This window comes from Rhinopithecus bieti, unplaced genomic scaffold (genome assembly GCF_001698545.2).
Source record: "Rhinopithecus bieti isolate Rb0 unplaced genomic scaffold, ASM169854v2 scaffold_8220, whole genome shotgun sequence".
NCBI classification, from domain to species: Eukaryota; Metazoa; Chordata; class Mammalia; order Primates; family Cercopithecidae; genus Rhinopithecus; species Rhinopithecus bieti.
In genome coordinates this window covers 3,944,588-3,968,197 of record NW_016806392.1, presented here as the reverse complement: position 1 = coordinate 3,968,197, position 23,610 = coordinate 3,944,588, and the positions used below count along the sequence as shown (strand labels likewise).

At 38.7% G+C, this 23,610-nt stretch overlaps 1 long non-coding RNA gene across 2 annotated transcripts in view; it reads right to left on the bottom strand.

Annotated features, from left to right (window-relative positions):
• LOC108532117 (uncharacterized) overlaps positions 1-21,182 on the bottom strand; it is a 245,304-nt gene extending 224,122 nt beyond the window's left edge. For both annotated transcript variants that reach the window (XR_001886360.1, XR_001886361.1), the window contains exon 1: positions 21,099-21,182. This is a non-coding gene — a long non-coding RNA (uncharacterized LOC108532117). The remainder of the gene's footprint in view (positions 1-21,098) is intronic.
• Between the last annotated feature and the right edge of the window lie 2,428 nt (positions 21,183-23,610).

Sequence of the window (23,610 nt, the reverse complement as noted above, 5' to 3'; positions counted from 1 at the left end):
ATTTCTATTTAATGAGGTCAAGAAGGGAAAAAGGAAACAAGGAAGGGAGGAAGGGAGGACAGGGAGGACAACGGAGGAGGGAGGGAGGGAGGAACGGAGAGGGAGGCGAGGGAGGCGGACGGCCGAGGTGAGAGAGGGAGGGGGAGAAGAGGGGAGCGAAAGAAACACACACAAGCACACATAAATGCCTCTCAAAACGTGAAAGATTTCTGTTTAATTTTGTTTAAGTGTTCTGTGCTATCAGTTGCTGCTTGAATTAAATGAAAAGCAATTTCAGTGGTAAACTGAGCCCTTAAATGTAAGAAATAATTTCCACTTTTCCTCAGCTCCAATCCTAAATTAGAACAGCCCCGATAGCTCCAGTGAGGCAAAGGTGGAGCTGGGGTGTTGGTTTCCACTGACCCACCTCCTCAGTGGTCCTCTGGGAAACACTCTTAATAATAGTTCAAGGGTTGAATGGAAAGGAGACATCAAAACCCATATTTGAGAATCACGATTTTTTCCTCAGTGATTCTTAAAATTCTGCTACAGAAAGAGCTTTGACATTGCCTGAAAGAGCCATGTGCTTTTTAAAATAGTGAATTGGATTCTACACTATTTCTTTGTTAGCATTTTTTCACTTAAAAGTGCTTTCAAATGAATTCCTCTTGCAGAATTGTATTCTTCCTTTGGATGCTCATTTTTCTAAGAAAGAAAGTAAATCCTGCCAACTTTTCATTACACATGATAATGAGAGAGGGACAACATGGGCAAGTTAAGTTTATAAATAATCCTAAATTCCCCTTCTATGCAATGGTTTGAGCAAAATTATGACCAAAACTGTTTTAAAATGTTTTAAAAGGGAAGATAATAGTTCTATTTGTAGTTCCACTTATTTTTTTCTGCAGGGCTAACAGAAATAATCATGAGGAGTGAAATGTGAAAAGACAATTTAAAATTGTTAATCAATGTTCGTAGAGGGTCACTACTTTTAGAAATCCTGGAGAAATGGTCACCATCAACAGAAATACTGTCAGTATCTTTGACTTGTAAGATGCACTATAGTCAAGTTGTGCATCAAAAGCAATTGAAACAGATAAGAGTGTAATTAATTCTGTCTAAGAGTTGGAGGCGGAGATGAAGAGTGAAGAATGAGTATACAAAATAGTACACAAGAGTTATAAAAGGTTTTCTCAAAAAGCTTAGATTCAATGAGGAAGAAAAAAATAATGTGCATGAACAGGTAGGCATGGTCCTACTAATCAGAAATATGGTCATCTTAGACTCTCTCCTCTCTCTCCCCCATATTTATTCTCTTACTAAACTCTGTCATTTCTACCACCTTAACATCTCTTGAACTTGTCACTCCTCTCCCTTTTTGCTGCCATGCTATTATTTCAGGCCCCTGTTTTCCTTGACCTGGTGGTCAGAATAGTCTAAGTCATGCACTGATAACAAATAACCAGAAAATCTCCATGGCTTAACGCAAATTTCTTATGCATGTGACATATCCAGCATGCATCACCTGGAGCTCTGTTTATCATAACCACTCAGGGACCCCAGCTAAGTTCCTAATGGAAGCTCCATTATCACCAAGTTAGAAGCAAAAGAACAAGATGAATCATGCACTGGCTCTTAAAATTTCCACCCAGAAATGACGCGTGACACCTCAGCTAACATTTCATTAGCTAAAGCAAATCACACAGCTACACCCAGCCTCACAGGGAGCAGAGCAATCATGCCATGTGCCCAAAAGAAAGAAAGCTAGAAATATTTGTGGTTGCACAGCACGAATAACTACCACATCTGCTTTAACTGAATCTTCCAGCTTCCGGCCCCACCTCCTCCAATGTATCCTCCACACTGACCTTTCTTAAATTCAAATACGATTATCTAAGCATATTGTCACCCTGATTAAAAATGTTTACAGCCACATATATCACTTGAGATGAAGCTAAAGTTGTTTGCCATGTTGAGCAAGCCAGTTTAGATCTGGCCTTCGGCTCACTTACAGTTTCTTCTTCACCCACCACCACTATGGAAAGCATCCCAGTGTGAACCCAGTGAACCATGTACTCCAGCCATATAGAAGTACAAAAGTGACGTATCTTTGTTACCTTTGCACACGCTCTCCCTAAGCCTAGAAGGACTCCCAACCTAGCCCATCCCTTTCCTCTTAAAAGAAGACATCCACTAAGACTCATCTAAAATGTCATATTCTCTGGACTACTTCCCTGACATCAAAGATTGAATTAAATTTTTTTCTCTGCTCATATGGTGCCACCTACATACCTCTTTTCATGCTTCTTTTGTGTGAGAGTTACTACTTATCTATTCAGTTTCTCTACCGATAGATTTTGAGCCCCCCAAAAGGAAATGAACTCTTTTTATGGCAAGGGCCTGGCTTATAATTGGTTATTTGAAAATGTTTATTGGGTAAGTAAAGTAAAACACACATACACAGTCAAGTTCTAAGTTCCAGTACATATTCTAAAGTCTATGGGAATACTGAGTAAATGAAACACTAGTCTCCATCCAAAAGTATATTCATTTTCTCTTATTTGCACATATGTGTTACAATGCTGAATCATTGAGAATAATTAATGCACTTTCTCTTTTGTCTTTTTAAGTACGGGTTCTTCATTCCTATTGACTTGGGACATCTATCTTCCTAGGGAGAAGATTAGAAAGTCTGAACATGGAATATGAAAATGAAATAAGGTAATTTTCAGTTTCTGACATTCAAATACACTGTATAAGATTTTGTGGCAAGACAATAATCTTGCAAGCTAGGCTCTTATATTAAGAAAAATTGTCTAAATTTAGCATACTGAAAGTCAGACTTGGTAGGCTGGAGGGAAGTTCAAACGAGAAGAGAAAACCTTTGTCCTCAAGAGTCAGATGAGAATACTCCCTGATTTAGTCTCTACAGACTTTACCTGGAAAGGGAGTGGACTGTTAGACAATTGGGAATAGTACTGAAGGTGAAAAGAGGCTCTTCTCCTTATGTCCCTCACCTCTAACAAATTCTCTAATTAGTGTTCAAAGAGTAGCCCACTTTGCAGATTATTTTCACTAATGTGGAATACAACCACATCCAAGTAAAAGAGGCAACAACCCACGTGAAGAAGGAAGATCTGAAATTTATCCTTCCCAAACCTGTGCTGTATACATGAGACCCACAAGTAGCTACAGTGTTTTCCCAAGGAAATCTTCATAACTAGGTGAAGTGGCTGTAGTATGAGCTGTGGAGCGGACCACTGTCTCAGTACATTTTGTGTTGCTATAAAGGAAAACCTGAGTCTGGGTAATTTTTAAATAAAATAGGTTTATTTGGCTCACAGTTCTGTAGGCTGCGTAAGAAGCATGGTGCCAGTCTCTGCTTCTGGTGAGGGCTCAAGCCGCTTCCACTCATGGCAGAAGGTGAAGGGACGCTGGCCTGTGCAGAGACTACATGCGGGGAGAGGAAGCAAGAGGAAGGGAGAGAGGTGGAGGTGCCAGGCTCTTTTTAACAATCAGTTCTCCTGGGAAACTAATAGCGCAAGAACTCACTCACCCCCACAGCCAAGGGGCAGATTAATATATTCATTAAGGGTCCACCTCCATGACACAAACACCTCCCATTATACTCCCACCTCAAACATTTGGATCAAATTTCAACAGGAGGTTTGAGGAGACAAATGTTCAAACTACAACTACCAAGTGCAGCTCTGAGTCAGAGATCAGAGGGGTTAAAGGTGATCCCAGGTGAGATCAAGTCAGGTATGGCTCACCATCATGAGTACTGTAGAAGTCAAAGAGAGGACCATGGTGCAGCAGATTCCAATATCAGAGGCCAACGGGACATACAGTGGTCTGTGAACAAGAGTCATGACCTCAGACATCAATAAACTACAGCCTCAATACACCCAGGAGCAGCCTGAAGCACAAAGCTTCTTCCTCTCAGTATTAGGAGGGTGTGTAAGTCTCACATCCCTCCCCCCGTTCAGTTGAATGCTATCAGATAGAGAGGATATTTGGGAAAAAAAATAAATTTTAAAGAAACTGACAAAATTATTGCAGTAGTGAAAGTTTAAGGCAAATTACAAGAAAGAATGGGTAACCCAGTATCTTCTATGTCTTGGTCACTGAAGCTCAGATATTTGCCACTAAACCACAGGTTCCTAGACATTTAGTTAATATTTTTCCTGCCTTCCAATGGGCAGGGGATGTAAAAGACTAAATTATTACAAAAAAGAAATTTTTATCTGCTGTACATCCAGTTAAATTTGCAAACCCACTGCATAAGTATATGTGTATTTATACATGTACATTTATTCTACTTTAGTCCTGAAAGAATTTGGTAATATCTTTCCTTAATATCCAATTTGGACTTACATGTCTTACAGGAGGAAAACATATTTCAAATGTTTCAATCACATATATTTTATCCTTTGCAGTCTACACAATACTAGAATCTGGACTTATTGGTTGTAAAATTCATCCCAGAGTCTTCTAGAATTGTCCTTCCAGACGGTCACAGCTTTCATTTTTAATGCCTGTGCTAGAGATGTCTGGTACTTTCCCAAGTCTGGTTCTCCTCTTCCAGGCACACAGGAGGATAGGCATTCCACCACGTCTTTGTCATGCTGAAGGTCCTATACGACTGTTTTTGACCAGTATGTTGTGGAAAGTGTGGCATGGTCACTTCTAGCAAAAGAGATGAGCATGACCCTCCAAATGTCTCTTCCTCTGCCCCCATCACTGAGAAGGTCATATATTTCAGGTGGTATACTGGTAGTCCAGGTATCCAGTTCTGTGTGAAGGAGAGGCCCCAGCTCTCTCATAGGGTACATGTAACATAAGTGAGAAATAAGCCTTTGGTATGTTAATTAAGGGAGATTTTGGAGGTATTTGTTACCACAACAAAATCTACACTATCCTGACTAATATACTATATTTCAGTTTCTCAGACTGAAAAATAAAGATATGAATTGGGGTTTTATCAACAAAATGGTATGAATATGAGAACAAAAAGATATTTTAGGCCATTTAAAAGAACAATACAAATAAAATCTGCTCCCAAATATCACAATAAAGAATGGGTAACCCAGTATCTTCTATGTCTTGGTCACTGAAGCTCAGATATTTACCACTAAACCATAGGTTCCTAGACCATCAACGGCTCTTTGCTTCTGTAAGCTTCACCAGCCTCATCCAGATGGCAAGTGTGAATATGATGATAGGAAGCATCATCATATTAAAACAGTACACCTAACTTCAAAACAGCAAAACAGCGAGATTCCAAACACCATTGTGTTACTAAAATGTGATGCTAGTAGAACAAAGGATGCTATGATAGTCCAACATGTTCCGAAACACTTTTCTTGAGTTATTTTCTTTAGCTAGCTCTGTGTAAAACTATTGCATACTCTCTCAGGAAACACAAAAATGATCTTAAGTGAACTTAAAAGCATGGAACAATCTTTATATATGCTTTTGATTGGGGAAATGAATAAATAAAACACCCTTTAACGAGCACAATTCATAGAATTAGCAATTCCCAAGACATAATAGTATGTTGGGTGCTGTACCTGTGGCAAAGTTCCAATACAGTGGGATATTTTGTGGCGCCAGGCTTGGACTTTTTTGTAGCGGAGACATCATCATTATAATCCATTAATAGACAGCTCACTCCATAAATATGTACATAAATTCAAAATCTTAGTGGTGGTATTATTATTCTAATGGAAATATTGTACATCTTAAATCAATAGAGGTGCTGCATTTAATTTGGAATTCAAGTTTCTGTGACAATGTCGGACTGCCTTGAAGAATCCCATTTACTCTTCATCTCTGATAATGGACCTTAGTTTTTTGATTATCTGAAAGCTAATTACTTTTAGGGCCTTGGAAATCAGTAGTCAATCATTTTGCCTTTGTTGGATCTTAGATGTGTTATCCTAGAGTGTATAGTGACCCATTTGCTCATTCTTCATTAATTCACCAAACATATATTCATTGTTTCCCATGTGACAAAAACTATACCAAGCACAGCAGTGAACAAAACAAACAAAAAATGTTTGCTCTCATGGCACTTATGCTATAGTGGGGCATAGGGTCAGAAAGTCAGGGTCAAAGTTTGGCTCTGCTAATCCTCAGAACCTCCGTGTCCTCACTGGTAAAACCATGGGGCTGGAGGAAGTTCTCAACCTAAGGCACCACCTTAGAGGGGTTTCGAAATACATTAGAAGGTTTCTGTTATAATAATAACTGAAGGATGCTATTGGTATTTCATGTCAGAGGCCAGGAATGTTAAACATCTTTAAGGCAGGACAGACTCTCCCCAGAAAGTCTAGTTCTACCTGAAAATCCAAAAATGCAAGTGAAACTCCCTTTGAAAACCCCAGATGTTTTCCAAAGCTCTTTCCAGCTCTAACATGATATAAATTTGGACGAATTGGCTTCTATCTCTTCTTGAGAGAAAACAAGTAGGTGCTTGCTATCGCAGAGGACATGTCTAGGGAAGAGGATCCCTGATATTTCTTCATTTCTCTTGGATCTTTTAACTGAAAATATAAACCTAGAGCCTTGTGAAAATGAAAACGCAAGCCAAAGACACATTGTCTCATTCCAAGAACAGATTCCCGTCAGAAAGGTGTCTGGATTTTTTCCCCAATAAAGTAAAGTAAGAGTTTCTTACAACCCTGAGAGAGAGAGCATTCTATACCAAAAGAGGCACCGTATTCACTCCACAGATACAAGCAGCATACATTAACCTGGAATCTAAGTCCATCCTGAACAGAATTCTGTGGCTTAATTATGCAAATTGATCTTAGAAGCACTCCCCTGCTCTTCCTGAACCACAATAGATAATGTCAGTGTTTTCTTAGTATGAGTCTATTTACGGCACCAAATACCTACACATGAGTTCCGTGATGCTCAAACATATACACCCTTCTCAGGCTGTCCTTCTCTGGAGATTTTGTTTACTTGCTTAGGGGAAAAATAAGGCATGAAATCAGTTGAGGGGAAATCAGTTGAGGGGAAGGGCTAAATATGTGCCTTTCTAATGATTCTCAGGTGACGGTAATGCTGCTGACGGTGGTCCCTTGCCCTCAGTTTGAGAACCACAAGTTCAGGCAAACTTTCTTCTAAGTAATTTATAGGCTGAGCAAGTATCAAAATTGTCCTGTAGCTAGAAAATGCAGAAACTGATTCCAGAGTTCGACCCTATTTTTGATGCCCAACTTTGGTGCCAAACTTTGACAAATATTGAACTCATAGTTTTCACTCAGGGTGGTTGATGGCCTCTAACCACTAAAACAACAACAACAAATTCCATCAGTAATATCTTTACCCAGCCCAATGAAGAAGGAATTTTAGGGGTAACAGCACATATTTCCTGGAGTTCCCACCCTTTAAAAATAGTGCAGCCGTATCTGTTTCCTAACCCAACTGGATTGGAAGCACTGGATTCAAGTTTAACACATTGGAGTCTGGACATCAAAGGGCAGCTAATAACCAGTGCCAGCACTCCCCACAAATTGATCTCATTCTGGCCGAATTTGACAGTGAGGCAAATACGCCTAGGAGTCAGGTGCCGCCAAGGAAGATGCTACTGGTGAGGTCGGTTTTAATGACACATATCCCTTTTAAAGTGATTTCAGTGCTAAGAAATAGAGAACTGATGGAAATAATAATGTCTGACATTTATTGAGCATTTATATCCTTCTTGTTTACACTATTATTTTATTTAATCCTCATAGTGACTTTTGAGGTATATGTGATTACAATCTACTTCTCATAGATAAGAAAACCATAGAGAAGTTGATTTCTCAAAATCACAGTTAGAATATGGGGAACTAGTATTTGAGTTTTGGCTCTAAATTCAGTTCTCTTAACTAAGGCAGAAAAAATTAAAAAGTCACTTTGGGTTTTTTTGTTATTATTATTCTTTTAAAGTGTTTTTGGAGGTGACTGAAAAGCCAGTAGAGCCAACTCTAATGGCTCCCAACCCTTATTATTAATGTCATATAGATGTTTATGTATACTTTAATCTAAAATAACTCCCTTACCCTCCTCCTCTTTGTAACTGTTCATCTCTCCCCATGCACCAGCCAAATGGTGTGCCAGGCTGTGTTGCTAACACTTGCATAATAACTTAAGATCTCACAACCCCTTTATTTATCAAGCAACAATGTTACTAAAAATAACTGCACTCATAACCAGAGAGGGAGAAACAAGAGTGGGGGAGAATGTAATATATTTGGAAATGTACAATAAAAAGCCGGTGGAAGGGCTTTAACTTTCTGAAGTCATAGCTTTAGAGCATGTGGAATAAAGAAAGGACCAGTGGGCCATCACGCAGAAGGCTGCAGAACTTGGATTGATGCCAAGGGTAGTGAGATGGGACAGGGTTTTGGTTCTGTGTCACCAACATGTGGCACTTTGCAGCAGCAGCTATGACTTGAAGAAATAGAAGGAGAGGTGGCTGTCACGATACTGTAATACACATGCTGAAAGGGAGCTGCAGGCATCCTTCTGGAACTCAGGCCAACCTCAGCTGCAAGTAATCAGACTCTCTCTTTTTCACGTTGCTCTCAGGTCCCCAACCTAGACCATGGACACCCCTCACGGATCTTCCAGAGGGGTAGCAGGGTTAGCATAAATTGTTACTGATGGGGTGTTTCTCCACACCTTCTGAGGTAACAAGTGGCAAGGAAAAGTGGCAAAGAGTAAAGCAGCTTTTCAGAGAAGCCCCCTCATCCTCAAAGTTTGCAAAATACCATCAGCACTGCTGAACTCACGAACCACAAGAAAATGTTGTGCATGGCTTTCACGCAGGCAGTTCTGTCAAGATACAGAATTGTGGGACCTGCAGTGTGGCACTGCCTCTTCCAGGTACAGCTTCAATGATTTTTATCTCAGCTTGGAACACAAAGTGTGTTCTGATACTAATACTGATAAAAGCATAAAGGCTGGCGCCATCTGCCATGGCAACTATCAAGATGGCAGATGCTTTTCATCAGCTTTATCTGAACTTTGCATTAATGGGAATTCAGAGACTGTGGGTACGTTTTCAAAAAAAAGCGGGGGAGACATTAAAATGATAGCACTCTGAATGGAACCAATTCATCAAATATCAACATATTCTCATCTCCTTTATCTGTCTTGTTAAAAAAAAAAAAAAAGAGGAGGAAAGAATCTTGTTCTTTGTTGTTGTTGTTGCTGTTGTTGTTTGTTTGTTTTTGGCTTTCCTGTGTTTATACCACTTCAGTTGTCCTGTGGCTTTATCCAGAACACTCCCAAGGGAGCTGACCCAGGGAGTTCTCTTCAGAGGGGGCTGTCACCTCCAAGCAGTCCTGACGCTGCTGCAGGCAGCAAATGGGATTTAAATGTGCAGTCTCTGAGGGCAGGGCAATCAACAAAATAGTGTGTGAATGCTCAGAGCCTACCGCAGGTAATAATAAAGACATTTTTCACATTTAAAAAAAATAGGCAGGGGTGGGGAAGAAGAAATTATGCTCCAAGAGTGCTGCCTAGAACAGGGATCTATATTTTCTAAGTTTACAGTGTATATCGGGCACACCTCCCCATCATTCATTAGCCACAGTAGAACAGGACCATTCCTTACATCCAGAAAAGATGCTAATTGCATTCAGCCCATGAGCTTAGCTCTGTTGGCTAGGAAAGCATGATGGTAATAGCAGGCAGTGTACACGATGCTGTTCTGCTTCCCTGGTTTATTATATATTATCTGGAGAAGATATTTTCCCTCCTTGTTGCTTATTAATTAAACCTATATTTTATTTATCTACCTATAAATATACTTTTGAGAATGTTTACTCAGGTTTTTATTATAAGTAAGATATGGAAGTTCAAATATATAAATACATATTTTAATATTATTTCTGTATTTTATTTCTATGCTTCTGTGTATGTATGTGTATATATACACATATATACACACAAACCATAGAAATACATACATAAAGCATAGGAATACATATGTATATACACAAATGCATACACAAATTGACCATTTATGTGAATATACATTTTCTCACATATACCATAGTAATAAAATGAGCAGGAGCATGTGAATTCAAAAGCAACAAACATTTATAGTCAAAAATCTTTACAACTGCACAAATGACTACCAGGAATTGTGGGGAGCCCTTTGAAAAGAACTTTTTTCAATCTGAAAAGAAAAAAAGAAAATCAAAACCAGAGAATATGAATTAAAAAAAAAAAAAAAACTAAATAAAAAGAGCAGCACCATGGAAGGACCATGAGCCCTTTTATGAAACTTGAGCTGGACTGCTGACCTCCATCTGGCTTCAGGGCTCAGGAAGGTAGAGCAGAGAGCGTGTCCACTCTGCCCACTGGGTAGGGTAATCTAACTTGAGCTTCTCACACAAAGAGGGCTTTGCGACTATCCTCCTTTTCCTGATCATGACCAGGGTGATGGTGGGTTTTTCTCTCCAACATGAGCACAGGGATACTTTTCCCCTATAATTTCTTTGTACAAAGATTCACTCTCAGATGTTTCCAATTTTGTTTCTGTTAAAAACATAAAAGAAATAGCAGCATATACAAGAGCGTGGCTGTTAGCTGGTGTGCTCTCCTAGAAATCACCCACAGTGTTCAGATGCTGAAATTCTATGCCCCGTGCAGATGCAACAAACAGTTTTGCTTTCATTTTTAGTCTACCCAGTTGTCTACTTTTCAAAAAAATAAGGATGGGCTACATTTTAAAAAACAAACAAAGGAGTCTTTTTCAAACCTCCTCATACATTCCTCAGCATCTCATTTAATAATTTATAATGTCCCTTGGGCTGAAATTTTACCCTCAGCTCTCTCCATAGGTTCTCAGGTTGAAGCATTATTTTAGGGGAAAAATAAAAGGCCAAACCCCACATTAATCACAAGAAGAAACAAGTTTTAATGGATCTTTTTATTATAATAAATAATTAAATAACCACTTAGTCCTAACAACTCAATTAAGTACTAAATAAACAAGTTTGTGTTTATAAAAGGAACAAAAAAGGTAACATCATGTAAAAGGAAATGCTATTACACACTGGGAGCAAATCTCTAGGAAGAGGACATAAATACAAATTTTATCAGGCTAAGAAAATACATGCTGAGGATGGAACAATAAAAGGCACGGTAAGAAGAAAGTATCTCAAGTAGCAGAAAGCTTCTGGAAAACAGGGTTCAAACCCAGCTTAGATACTAGTTATGTATTTTTGTACAGGTTACTTCTTTTCTCTGATCCTGGAGGTCTCTTAAAATTAGGATTGATTAAAAACCCTTCCAATGACTTCCTATCTTCCTTAGGATAAAGCAACAAATTGCACACTTTTAAAATAAAATGTAAAAAATTAACATAGGGTACAATATACGACTGCCAATGCTTTATTTTATCAAGTCAAGACATCAAAGGATAGTCATATTTATAGACTTGTGTTACCCACCAATATTTAAAAAACAACAGTAAATTTTAACCCCTAAAATGAGAAGACATAATATTAGAATAAATGACTGTTCTTCAATGTGAAGAAATTTAGTTTTAGGGAAACCTCATTACATTATCCTTATTTTTCTCATCACACTATGAACCAGTGACAATGAGGACCACTGTTGCAATGAGAGCACCTAAGATTAAATATATCTGTTAGTCAGGTTAAGTTAGGATATGCTGTAATAATAAAGTAACCACCAAAACTCAACACAACAAAGATTTCTTTCTCATCTTTGCTCCATATTCAACTGGTGCTCTGTACTCCACATGGTCAGACAGCAGCTCCGGCTGAAGGAGATTCTACTATCTGGAATGCTACTTATCACCACAAAGCAGAAAGGCGATAGAAAAAAATCAAACAGGAGTTTTCACTGCTTATGAGATTGCCTCATGCCATTTCTCCTCTCCATTCTGACCGTTTTTTGGCCAGAAAAACTCACATAACTCTGCCTTACTGCAAGGGGACTAGAAAATAAAGGAGAGCACTTAGAAAGGTTGTCAAACATTATTGTGAGCCTGTGCTACAATAATCTAGTCTCCATCAGAGAAGTCCCCACTGAAGAAGTGAAGTTGAAACTAAGATTTAAAGGTCAGGTGACAGGGAAGGATAATGGCAGCAGTGGAAGAAGGAAGGAAGGAAGGGCTCCAGGCAGAGGGAATTATACATGTGAAGTCCCAGAAGCAAGAGACAGCATGGCACATTTAAGGAATTAAAAGCATGTAATACAGTTAGAAGGCAGAGATTAAAGCAAAGGCTAAGGAGAGTTTGTAATTTGTTGCTTTATCCTAAGGGAGACAGGAAGTCATTGGAAGGGTTTAAATTCAAAATTTACTTGTTTAAATAATGATTTTGACTAATCAAGTTACAACTTTTATTTTCTGATGACCTCTTCATTAAAAGTAACTATAAATTTTATTATTACTATAATATATATTTAATATATATATATACTATATCATATTGTTGTTGTTTGTTGTTTTAAAAGCAGATTAGAGGGAAGTCATTATGAAATGTTTCTGGAAGTAAAATATAAGTTCTTATTCATAATTTCCTAATAGGATCAACCAAGTGCTAATCTGTTAACTATCAGATACTAATCCCTTTCAGGTTAGTGGATTTTTCCATCTTGGTTGCCCACTAGAATCCCCTGTGAAGACTTTCAAAATCCCAGTGCCTAATTAAGGCAGAATTCCTTGGAGTGGTACCTAGCTAGCCACCAAGAATTTTTAAAACTCCCAGGTGATTACAATTTGCATCATAGATTGAGAACCACACCTCTCCAAGCTTTCAGGAAAAGAGATTGTCAGTGGGACATGAAAATGGGAGAACACATATGAGAATAAACTGGGGCCTTTTAGGGACTACCCTTCACCCAGATTCTAAAGCATAGTGGGAGGTACTGTTTTTAATGGCATTGTATTATATGCCTCAGATATGCTGGAGGTATAGAAAAGTCAAGAACAACTGATGTGGAGTGGCACTGTTAAACAGAACTTTCTGTGATGATGGAAATGTTCTGTAATCTGCACTGTCCAACATGGCAGCCACCAGACACGTGTCAATGGAACACTTGAAATGTGACTAGTGGGACTGAGGAAATGAATTGTTTAATTTTATTTCATTTTAATTAATTTCAGTTTAAATGGAAATAGCCAAATGTGTCTAGCAGCTAGTGTATTAAAAAGCATAGCTCTAGAGCCTTAAGCTAAAATGGTTGTCTTAGTTACATGTCACAAATATTATAAATGCATGTATCTAATGCTTAAAAATATTACGTATAGAATTCATCATTTTTCTATACAATTTTCTATCTTCTAATCAAGATGTAAGTATTTTGGATGGTCTGTTCCTAGTATTATCCAGCAATTCCTGCCCTCTTGACAGTCACATGTTGTTGAGCTGCCCAGAAGCTTCAAGGTCATCTAGTCTAGGACTGCAAACCCAAGTGCCTAAGGGAGCCAGGCAGGTTAAATAAATGAGTAAAGCATGTCATTTGCATATTAAACTCATAGAAACAGTCTTCCTTTCCACAAAGGCTCTCTTCCAATTTTCTTGAAATATAGGGTCTGTTTATCTGTCCTTTTCTGTTTTTCTAGACTAGTATTTCATCATGTAGTCTTGGCCTCTCATATAGGAAATGCAAAAAAGAAAACTTGGAAGATAGTCAGGGACCCTGAGATGGAAGAAGTAAGTATTTGGCCAAGGTGAGAAATACAGTAGCGGGATAGAGTTTCAAGACTGGAAGAGACTCTTGAGCTCTGGAAATCCAAGAGCCTTGGAAAAGCTTCTTAACCTCATTTTGCTCCAGTTTTCTCCTCTATGTAATGGGAATATGTGCCTCTTTCCCACGTTTACCTGAGGTCACAGGACTAGCTAGTGCCAATTCCAAGGCTAGAACTCCCCTCCAAGTTACCTTATTAATTTGCTTTCCATTAAACCCTTGCTAAGACTTGTTGTAATGAGACAATAAAATCAGAACTGTAGGGATGTTTTGCAACTATAAATCTCTATACTAATATTGCTATTGTTACTACTTATCTAAAACAGCACACACTTAAAACACAGTCTTCAGTAAAATAAAAAATAATTTCAGAATATTTATAACTTGGATGTCCCTAACTCTGCCAGCTTGTAACTATTATATAAATATCCTGCATCAGTTAGAAATTATTTTTAGCTGCTAATAACAGAAACTGGATATAACAAGTGCTTCAACAAGAGAGAAGATTATGCTCATGAAAATGAAATCCAGAGGTGTACAGTCCAGGGTTGGTATGGAGGCCACCGACATATGGCTAATTTAGTCAACAACTGAAGAATTCCCAAAGAAAACTTGAATTTTCTCATCTTTGAATGCAGAAACTGGGTTTTTTAGAGGGCATTTTTTCTAATTTCTAAGAAGTCACTAAGATTCGGTTTTTGCCTGGCATGCCATTATAAGAACATTTGCTTTCCAGACACAGCTCTTCAACATGGTGCCTTGGATTAACAAAGAAGGATTATACCATGATACAATAAGAGTTATAACCATAATCCAACCATTTATATACAATCTAACACCATTGCCTAGAAATCTTTTACAGGTTGAGTATCCCTTATCCAAAAAACTTGGGCACAGAAATATTTCAGATTTTGGATTTTTCAGATTTTGGAATATTTGCATTATACCAATGTATTATGCACTCAGCATTCCAAATCCAAAAATCTGAAATCTGAAATACTTCAATGAGCATTTCCTTTGACTGGCATGTCAACATTCAAAAAGCTTTTAATCTTGGAGCAGTTTGGATTTTGCATTTTCAGATAAGGAATGCTCAACCTGTATAATATTTCTGATTGCCTGATGATAGGCTTCTAGAAGTGGAAATACAGGCTGTTGATATGCATTGGCAAAATGCCATTAGGAAAGTTTGGAATCATTATCATTCTCAACAGTGAGAAATGAGAGCTTCTTTCACCACAAAATTACCAAAGTTGAGGATATTCTACCTTAAATTTTTGCCCCATGGTAGGGTATGAGGGAAGGGGAGGAATATATAAACAACATTGAAATGTCATCTTATTTTGCACCCTTTGAATCATCACTGGGCAGTCATGAAATGCAGTTCAAAGAGTGTGATCACATTATTATGAAGATTGCTGTAAGAGTAGCTCCATCTGGGCTGCCATAAAAGCTACTCCGTAAAATGGTCATCATCAATAAGACAAGAAAATCATTAAAATCAAAAAGATTTATCAAAGTGCAAACTGAATGGTATACAGGGGGTCTCAAACATGTATGTTCTTAAAAATCTTGGCTAGCTCATTTTGATACCCCTACCCCTCTCCTAGCATGCGCGCGCGCACGCGCACACACACACACACACACACACCACAATCCCTTAGGAGTTATTGCATAAAAAGTTAAGTTGTTCCGATCCAGATATTTCTAGTCATTTCAAATTTGCTACAAAAATAAAAAATTTACTAACCAAGTTATTATAAGCCATTATAGTTTGTCTGATTTTTGAAACCAATTGGCACATTAGCTGACAATAGTTGATAAAACTGCTCCAAATTTCCAATCACTTTGGCACTTCTGGAATGAATATGCACATCTAATGAATACGATGATTTCTGACATGGAGGCATGGTTTTAAACAAATATTTGCATTTTATCATTATTGCATGAATATATTTGAGAGAAGCAGAGGATTGATACAAGGGATTGTGATTGGGTGATGTTATTTAAGCAAAATGTTTAGAAGTTGGACATTAGTAATTTAAAGAGATGGAGAAAGAAGATTTGAAAGATGTTGGGAAGGTGTTAAAACAAGCATTTGAGATAACTGGGAAGGGGAGAAGGGAACAAACATGAAGAAGGGCCAAATCTAGCAGAAGTAGCTAGGTGACAAGAAGGCAGTGAAATGGCATAAGATTACTTCAAACAGGCAAGTCCAGTTCAAGTTGCTGGAGGCCTTCAAAGGCAACAGTGGAAGGATTTATTTGATTAGAGCCATGAAGACTCACTGGAGGATTAAGTCACTGAGTATCATGATCCCAGTGCCAGGCATGAAAAATTATTTTGGCAGCCATGTGCAGAATAATTTGAAGTGGAAAGAGATAGTGTATTAGAAGTAGGCAAGAAGAATGTTCTGGTAATCCAAGAAGTAAACCAGAAACCGCGTGTAGTAGAGACATAGGGAAGAATTGGAAGACTCAAGGTGGATCAGAAAAGAGCAGGAAATATCACGGCAGCCCACAAGATAGGTCATTTCTGCCAAAGGCATCAACATGGCAATGGCCTTCAGTGAGCATGGCTATTACTTCCTTGAACCTAGAAAACTTTAGCAATTCACCGCCGATGTCCCCTCATGAGTTCATTAGGGCTTGCTCATGTCTAAATGTCTCCAACTACTTCTTGAGTCTGCTTATATCTTCAGCAGGCATAATTTCTTAGTGTAAGCAGTTGCCTATCGCAGGTGACCATTTCTGACCAAGGACAGACAGAAAGAAGCTGAAGATAGCCCTGAAGTTTACAGCTTAATGAGTCATTTGGATAATAAAGCAAGCATAGAAAGAAAAAGTAGTAGGGAAAAATTCCAGCAGCTGAAGAATAAGAAATGGAATCCTGGGTGCATAACCAGAGAATACAGATCAACCATAATTATTGCATTATAATGGAAGGGGCTGAGAGTCTCCATTTGGAATGCAGCAAGAGCAGTCCTACAAGACAGATCGCACTAATATGAAAAGAATATTATTGAAATCAAGAAGGTACAACAGAGGGCAACCAGAAAGATACAGGGACTCAAGGACCTTAATTATTTACAAAGGTTGGAAACACAGTTGCTCTACTTTCCTCCATTAAAAAAAGAAAATGTAAAGGGAATACACTAAGAACATCCTCAATTCCAAGGTAGCAGAATAAAGGAAGATTTGCAAAGGCTAAACGCCAAAAAGAAAACAGAAAAAAGGGGCATGTACTTAAACCCAGAAAGAACATGGTATTAAACAAGTTTTAGTGGGATTTCTCTACAAAGAGAGAGGTAAATGCACAGTGCAATCTACTATGCAGGTTCAGATGGCTAATACATATGTAGTGTTCATATATACATGTGTATTTATACAAATACTATATATTTTAAGGAGATAAGCATTACAAAGGAAAATAATTATGGGGTGTCACAACTGTAGACTCAGCTAGACTTACAGAGATTTCCTGTTCTAAAATTTCCTGTGTTCCATAGCCCTTCCATGTAATTTTCAATGTTTTGAGTGCCCATTGGCAATACAGACTAAACACTAAAACAACCTAGAATGATATTCAAGTGAAACTTACAGGAAAGTAAATTTGATCTCAAACTGTCAAAATATCACTTAAAATACAACATATTGACACTCAGTCAAACTATACACCCTCTGAAGAATACCTTCTGAGGAAGAAACCAAAGAGAAATTGAAAACCCATTTTACCCTAGCCAGTAGATACCAAACCCACGTCAAACTCACAGTGGACTCATATTTTTATTCTGTATTTTGACTATAATGTTACCTGAACAAGCATTTGTTACATACTTATAACACATTTTGCAATCTATTTTGCAACATGAAATAAAACAGAGACATAAGGCCTGGTCCCTATTCCCAAAAAGGGAATCCTAAGCCTGCCTTGTTCACAACTGTATCCCCAGGACTGAGGGCTGTGCCTGGCATTTAGTAGATGCTCAATGAATCAGGAGAATTAAGGGGACATATCATTAATTGTTTATGGAGAAGCTAAGGGATAGGCTTTAGGAGTACATTCTTGCATTTAATATTCATGAAGATCCTGTGAAGTACATAGTATGTGCTCTATATACTGGAGGAACAAGGAGGCTAAGTTGTCATCTAAGAGCACACAGCCTGCAAGCAGTAGAGATAGGACAGAAGTCCAGACCTGTTCACTTCCCTCTAAGCCATGATGTGACATATAATCTAGTTGTGAAAAAAAGTATATATGCTATATATGCATGTGAAACAACAACAAGTGATACAAAATGCAACATACTTAAAAGCTAGGGAATATGGCGTGGACTCCACATGTTAGAGAGGTCTGGAGTAGATGGAGGCAGGAGCGGTCAGATGCTTCTTAGAAATGGGACCATGAAATGAGCCTTGAATGATGAAAGGATCAGAGGGGAAGATCACCAAAACAGCTGTGTGGTTAGCTAGTGGAAAAGGGTAATGGTTCCCAAACCCGACTAGGAAAGTTTGGATTAGGGTTGAAAAGAATGACTAGTATTAGAAACTGGTGTGTATATGTCCCTAATTATAATGTATTTGTGATGGGAAGAAATAAGTGTTTTAAAGCACTGTCTCTGGCCTCTTAGACATATATTTTTGGAGGGAAAGTTGATGTAACTCACAAGTTTTATACTATTTCTTTCTACTTTTTTTTTTTTTAAGACAGAGTCTTGCTCTGTCACCGAGGCTGGAGTGCAATAGCATGATCTTGGCTCACTGCAAACTCCACCTCCCCGGTTTAAGTGATTCTCCTGCCTCAGCCTCCCAAGTAGCTGGGATTACAGGCATGCATCACCACACCCAGTTAATTTTGTATATTTAGTACAGATGGGGTTTCACCGTGTTGGCCAGGCTGGTCTCGAACTCCTGACCTCAGGTGATCCGCCCACCTCAGCCTCCTAAAGTGCTGGGATTATAGGCATGAGCAACCATGCCTGGCCATCTTTCCACTTCTACCTGAGATTCCAGATGTCCCACATTAAAGAAGGAGTGGTAATTTCAAAATTTAGGGCAGTGCTTTGTGGTGCCAAAGCTATGCTATCCAAGATGGTAGCCACTAGCAACATATGGCTATGGAGCACTTGAAATGTGACTGGCCCAAATTGAGATGTCCTTATCACTCAAATGGGTGAACTATTTCAGCACTTGGTGCATCTGCTTTGCTAGGACTGCTGCAAGGAAGCCTTTTTATCACCAGCAAAATGACAGAGAACATACAACCAGTTGGTGTAAGTAGTTGCCTTAAAAAAACCCAAGCACAAGGGATAGTGTGGGACAGAGTTAAAGGACCAACCAAAGAAGTCAAGATGTGAAGGAAATCAGAAATTCAATAGGTAAAAGTAACTGAAGAAGGAGGTGACCACCAGAAACATAAGTCCCTTGAGACTCTCCATAGATGTTGGCCTAAAGCTTGTGAGGCGAGTTGAGTTCACTGTCTTTCACCATATGTGAATGTGGAATGAGGACTTGAACCAATTTATTTAACTATTAAAGAACACACAGGGTATAAGGGCACAAGGCTGAAATATTTGGGGAATGTCTGTATACCTGTATTTTGAGTCCTACCTTGATGAAATTCAGGTTTTGACCATAGGTCACTCATTTCATTTCTGTGCATCATTTCATGATTTTCAAAACAATCATTATCTCATTTGATTTTCAAAACATTATGAAGTAGGCAACTATACTGTACCACTTACCATTCCCAACTTAAGGGTGAGAAAACTATGCCTCAGAGGACTTCCATGATTTGGGAACTAAAACAGTAGACATATCCAGTGCTTTTCCAATTCTCCCATAGCCTTCCACCACCATCTACACCCCCAAATAACAACAACAGAAACAGTAACACACACACACACACACATACACACACACGTGCCTTTACATGTACGGATTTGAATCCCAATGCTCAGTTTTATGTTAGAATCTCTATTGTTTTCTTTTCTAAATTACTGTATTATCCAATTCTAAACACTTCTGGTGGAAAAAGAAAATACACTCCAGGAAATTGTCCAAGAAACTAAAGCCAAATTGAAAAATATTGTTTAAAATACCAGCTAGCTGTGTCTTACAGGTGTTTTAGTAGAGTGGTAGCCTAAATTGGGTGAATTATCTCAGCACCCCAGAGCTGTTCCTTTTTATGGTGATTATTGCCCAAGGCAAAGATTTAAAGATAGAAGGACTCATTTAAAGTGTGTCTAACAGGAGGGAGGAAATCTTAAACTTTTTCCTCCTTTATCAGCATGAAAATGAAAACATATGAAATGGGGTAAAGAAACTTTCGTTCAATGATAGATTAAAATTTTAGTAAACACAGCTCCCACTTTTTGTTTTACACACACCACCCTCCTCCCAATATGAATCATCCACAAATCCCCTCCCTGATCCAAGGAAGAATCCCTCCAGTTGTGTAGAAGTGATATAGGAAACTAACTTATCTTTACATCTTGTTAGGTACGGTTGTTTGATTTTGTTGGTTTTGTAAATCTACGAATTTACACATGGACACAAGAATGCTGTGCTAACACTATTTTTAAAGCAATCATAACCAAAAAAAAAACATGTAAAGTCCCTATACACATCATTTTTCATTGGCTATGTGGCAAAGTATTTAGCGTTTTGGTTGAAGAGATAAGTTCTAGGAAAATACTAGGTGAAAAAAAGGAGTCACATGTTTCATTATCAACCAGTGTCAATTTTCACACATCTCCAGAAGAAAAATATGGGATATTTCTGAGATTCCCCAAGTCACCTCACTTTAGTTCTTGCTACTCAAAGTGTGAGCATGAGCCTCACACGGGAGCTCGTTAGAGATGCAGGTTCTCGGGCTCGGTGTCAGGCCTACTGATTCAGAACCGGCGCTTTAAAACATCCCCATCTCCGTCCTACACACAGGAAACTTGGAGAACCACCACTCTAGACAAATCTGTTACAGCACCTGAATCCTGACAGAGCAGAATTTTAAGTCCTAGCACCACAGCAACACTCGGGGTTAAAAATCACAGATAAACTCTTCTGTAAACACTTCAAAGTCCAGATAGCAAACATCTGTGACCCAACACAAAGTCGGGTGGAATTACGGCTGTCTGCAATATAGCACATAATCCAGCTTCAAGTACGGTTGAGACTCCACAGAAAGTTCCCGAACTATTCTTCACGGACAGACCCACATAAGCAAATGAACAGTCTGTCACTGCAGCTCCAAGTCAGAGAAGAACTTGGACTGGCCATTATTGCTTCAGTGAGGAAGAGTATGAGAAAGGGTGTGGACAGTCTCAGAACAGGAACAGGAATGAGAAGGGGGAGCACAAATGGGAGCAGAAAAGTGAGAAAGCAGCTTACGTGTCCTGGGGGGTCAATCGCCGGTCACAAACCTTTAGAAAGAGGAGAGGCGAAAGACGCTGGAGGGTGTAAAGACGCCATTTTGAGGCTATGTGAGTCACGTGGGCCCCACCGGGCTGAATTACTTCACGCCCCAAAGAATAAATGGCTCTTTCTTGGCTCTCCTCAAGGATATGCCACAGCGCATCATGAGTCACCAGTCCACCCTGCAAACTCCTGCCATTTCCTGCCAGCTTTTAGGGCCAGAGGACTTGCCCTCAGGCTGTGAGTCCCATCAGTATTTATATGCCAATTCCAAAGTGGCACTTGTGAGGGAAAGAAGGAGACAATTTGCCTGATTTACTTTAAAAGAATCATCTGAAGGCCTTTAACCTGTTAACGATGCACTGATAAACCCCGAGTTTGTCATTATTGGAAGTGATGTGGGGGCCAGAACTGAGATTGCAGATTGATTGATTTTTTTAATTTAATATTTGTTCATGGGGAGGTTGGCTTCTTTATTGTGGCAGCACCTGCTAGTGCCATTATAGTTACAAGGCCTGTTGGAGAGGCTTTATGGTGAAGGCTTATTTCTATTATAAACACTGGTTGGTGTGGGTGGTTAATATCCCAACAGTTCCTGTTATATTGAGTTCAATATAGTCTGACCCACATTGTTAAGTCACACATATCATCCTTGCACAAAAACAAATGAAAAATTAAATGTTATGCCAAAATCAACATCATTAAGTTATGGAAGAAATATTAACCAAGTCAGTCCTTAAATTAATCATTAACTTCAGATGAAGAATTATTAAATTGAGCTCTAATAACTAGAAACAATATAATATGAATGTACTATAAATATATATACATTTGATTGCTAGAAAACTACCTATCTCACACAAGCAACTCAGCACACAGATTTTCATTTACTCAAAGAATAATTATACTATTCATATCCCAAGTTCCCAAATTCAAATTGATGCTATATTTATATATATTACTTGCTAGCAAATGTAGATTATATTTCCCTACACTAATACCTCAAAATGGGTTTTACCTTGGGAAAGTGAAGTTTCTAACCTGCACAAAGTAGTCTAGTGGTTAGGAGCATAGGCATGAGGTGAAACATACTTAGATTCTAGTCCCTTTCTTTTCCTCATCAGTCAAACAAAAGTTTTAACAGCATCCACCATTGTTGTTGTAAAGACAAACTAGGCAATAGATGGCTAACTCAAGGTTAGGGTAAAGAAAGTGCAAAATGAACCTAGAATATCTTGTTTTTTTTCTAGAAAATATGAACGTGCTTCAAGGATGGTGGATACATGTGGGAACAGCGGAACAACAGTCCATGTTCTAATCTCCAGACCTCTGAATATGTTACTTTATATGACAAAAGGGAATGAAGGTTGCAGATGGAATTAAGGTTGCTAATTAGCTGACTTTAAGGAGTTTATCCTGGATTATCCCAGGTATGTCCAGTGTAATCACAAGCCCTTAGAAGTGGGAGAGGATGGCAAAATAGAGATGAGTCAGACTGAGGCTTGATGATGCTAACCTGCTGGCTTTGAAGATGGAGGAAGGGGCCACAAGCCAAAGAATGTAGGCAGCCTCTAGAAGCGGGAAATGGCAGGGACATGTATTCTTCCCTGGAGCATCCAGAAGGAATATAGTCCTTCTAATACCTTCATTTTTAGCCCAGTGAAGCCAATTTCAGAATTCTGACCTCCAAAACTGTAAGATAATAGATTTGCATTGTTTAAACCACAAAGTTCATGGCAATACAGTTATAGGAAACTAATACACTTGTCAAGCAGCTTACATATATTCCAAGAGAGAGAATGATAGAACAACTATTAACATTCGAGGAATCTGGATGAAAGGTGTAAGGAAATTCTCTGCACAGAATTCAGTTTTACAGTATGCCTGAAATTATATCAAAATTAAATTTTGAAAAGGAGAAAAATAAGTTTCTGTAGGAAGGTGTCAGATCCTCAGCATCCCTCTCCTGCCTCACACAGCCAGGCAACTAACTATTCCTCCCTGGGCTTCAAAAGAGATCAGAGTTTCACTCTGTTAAGCGGCTGTGACCTGGGACCAACATGCAAGCAGAGACAGGAAAAGAGGCCCAGTATTGGGAATTGGGAATTAGGATAAATTCTACCTGCTAAGTGGTGGAACTCCCTGCTAATTCTTCCTCCCTCCACTAAGCTTCAAAACAAGCAGCCAGTTTTGATGTTCCCAACTCCTACCCACTGACAGAAGTTTGAATTACTTCTTTCTGGAGAAAGTAAGCAGTCATAAAGACAAGACCTACAGAAACAGAAAGTCAGAGGCCCCCCAGTGACAGAGCAAGGCCACTGCTCAGTGAAACCCACAGGTTGAGGGAATTCATATGCACACACCATGGTAGGCAACAAGAATGGTCCCTCAGAACTGTCCTGATCTAATCCCTGAAACCTGTGAATATGTTAGGTTATATAACAAAAAGGGTATTAAGGATGCAGGTGGAATTAAAGCTCTTAATTAG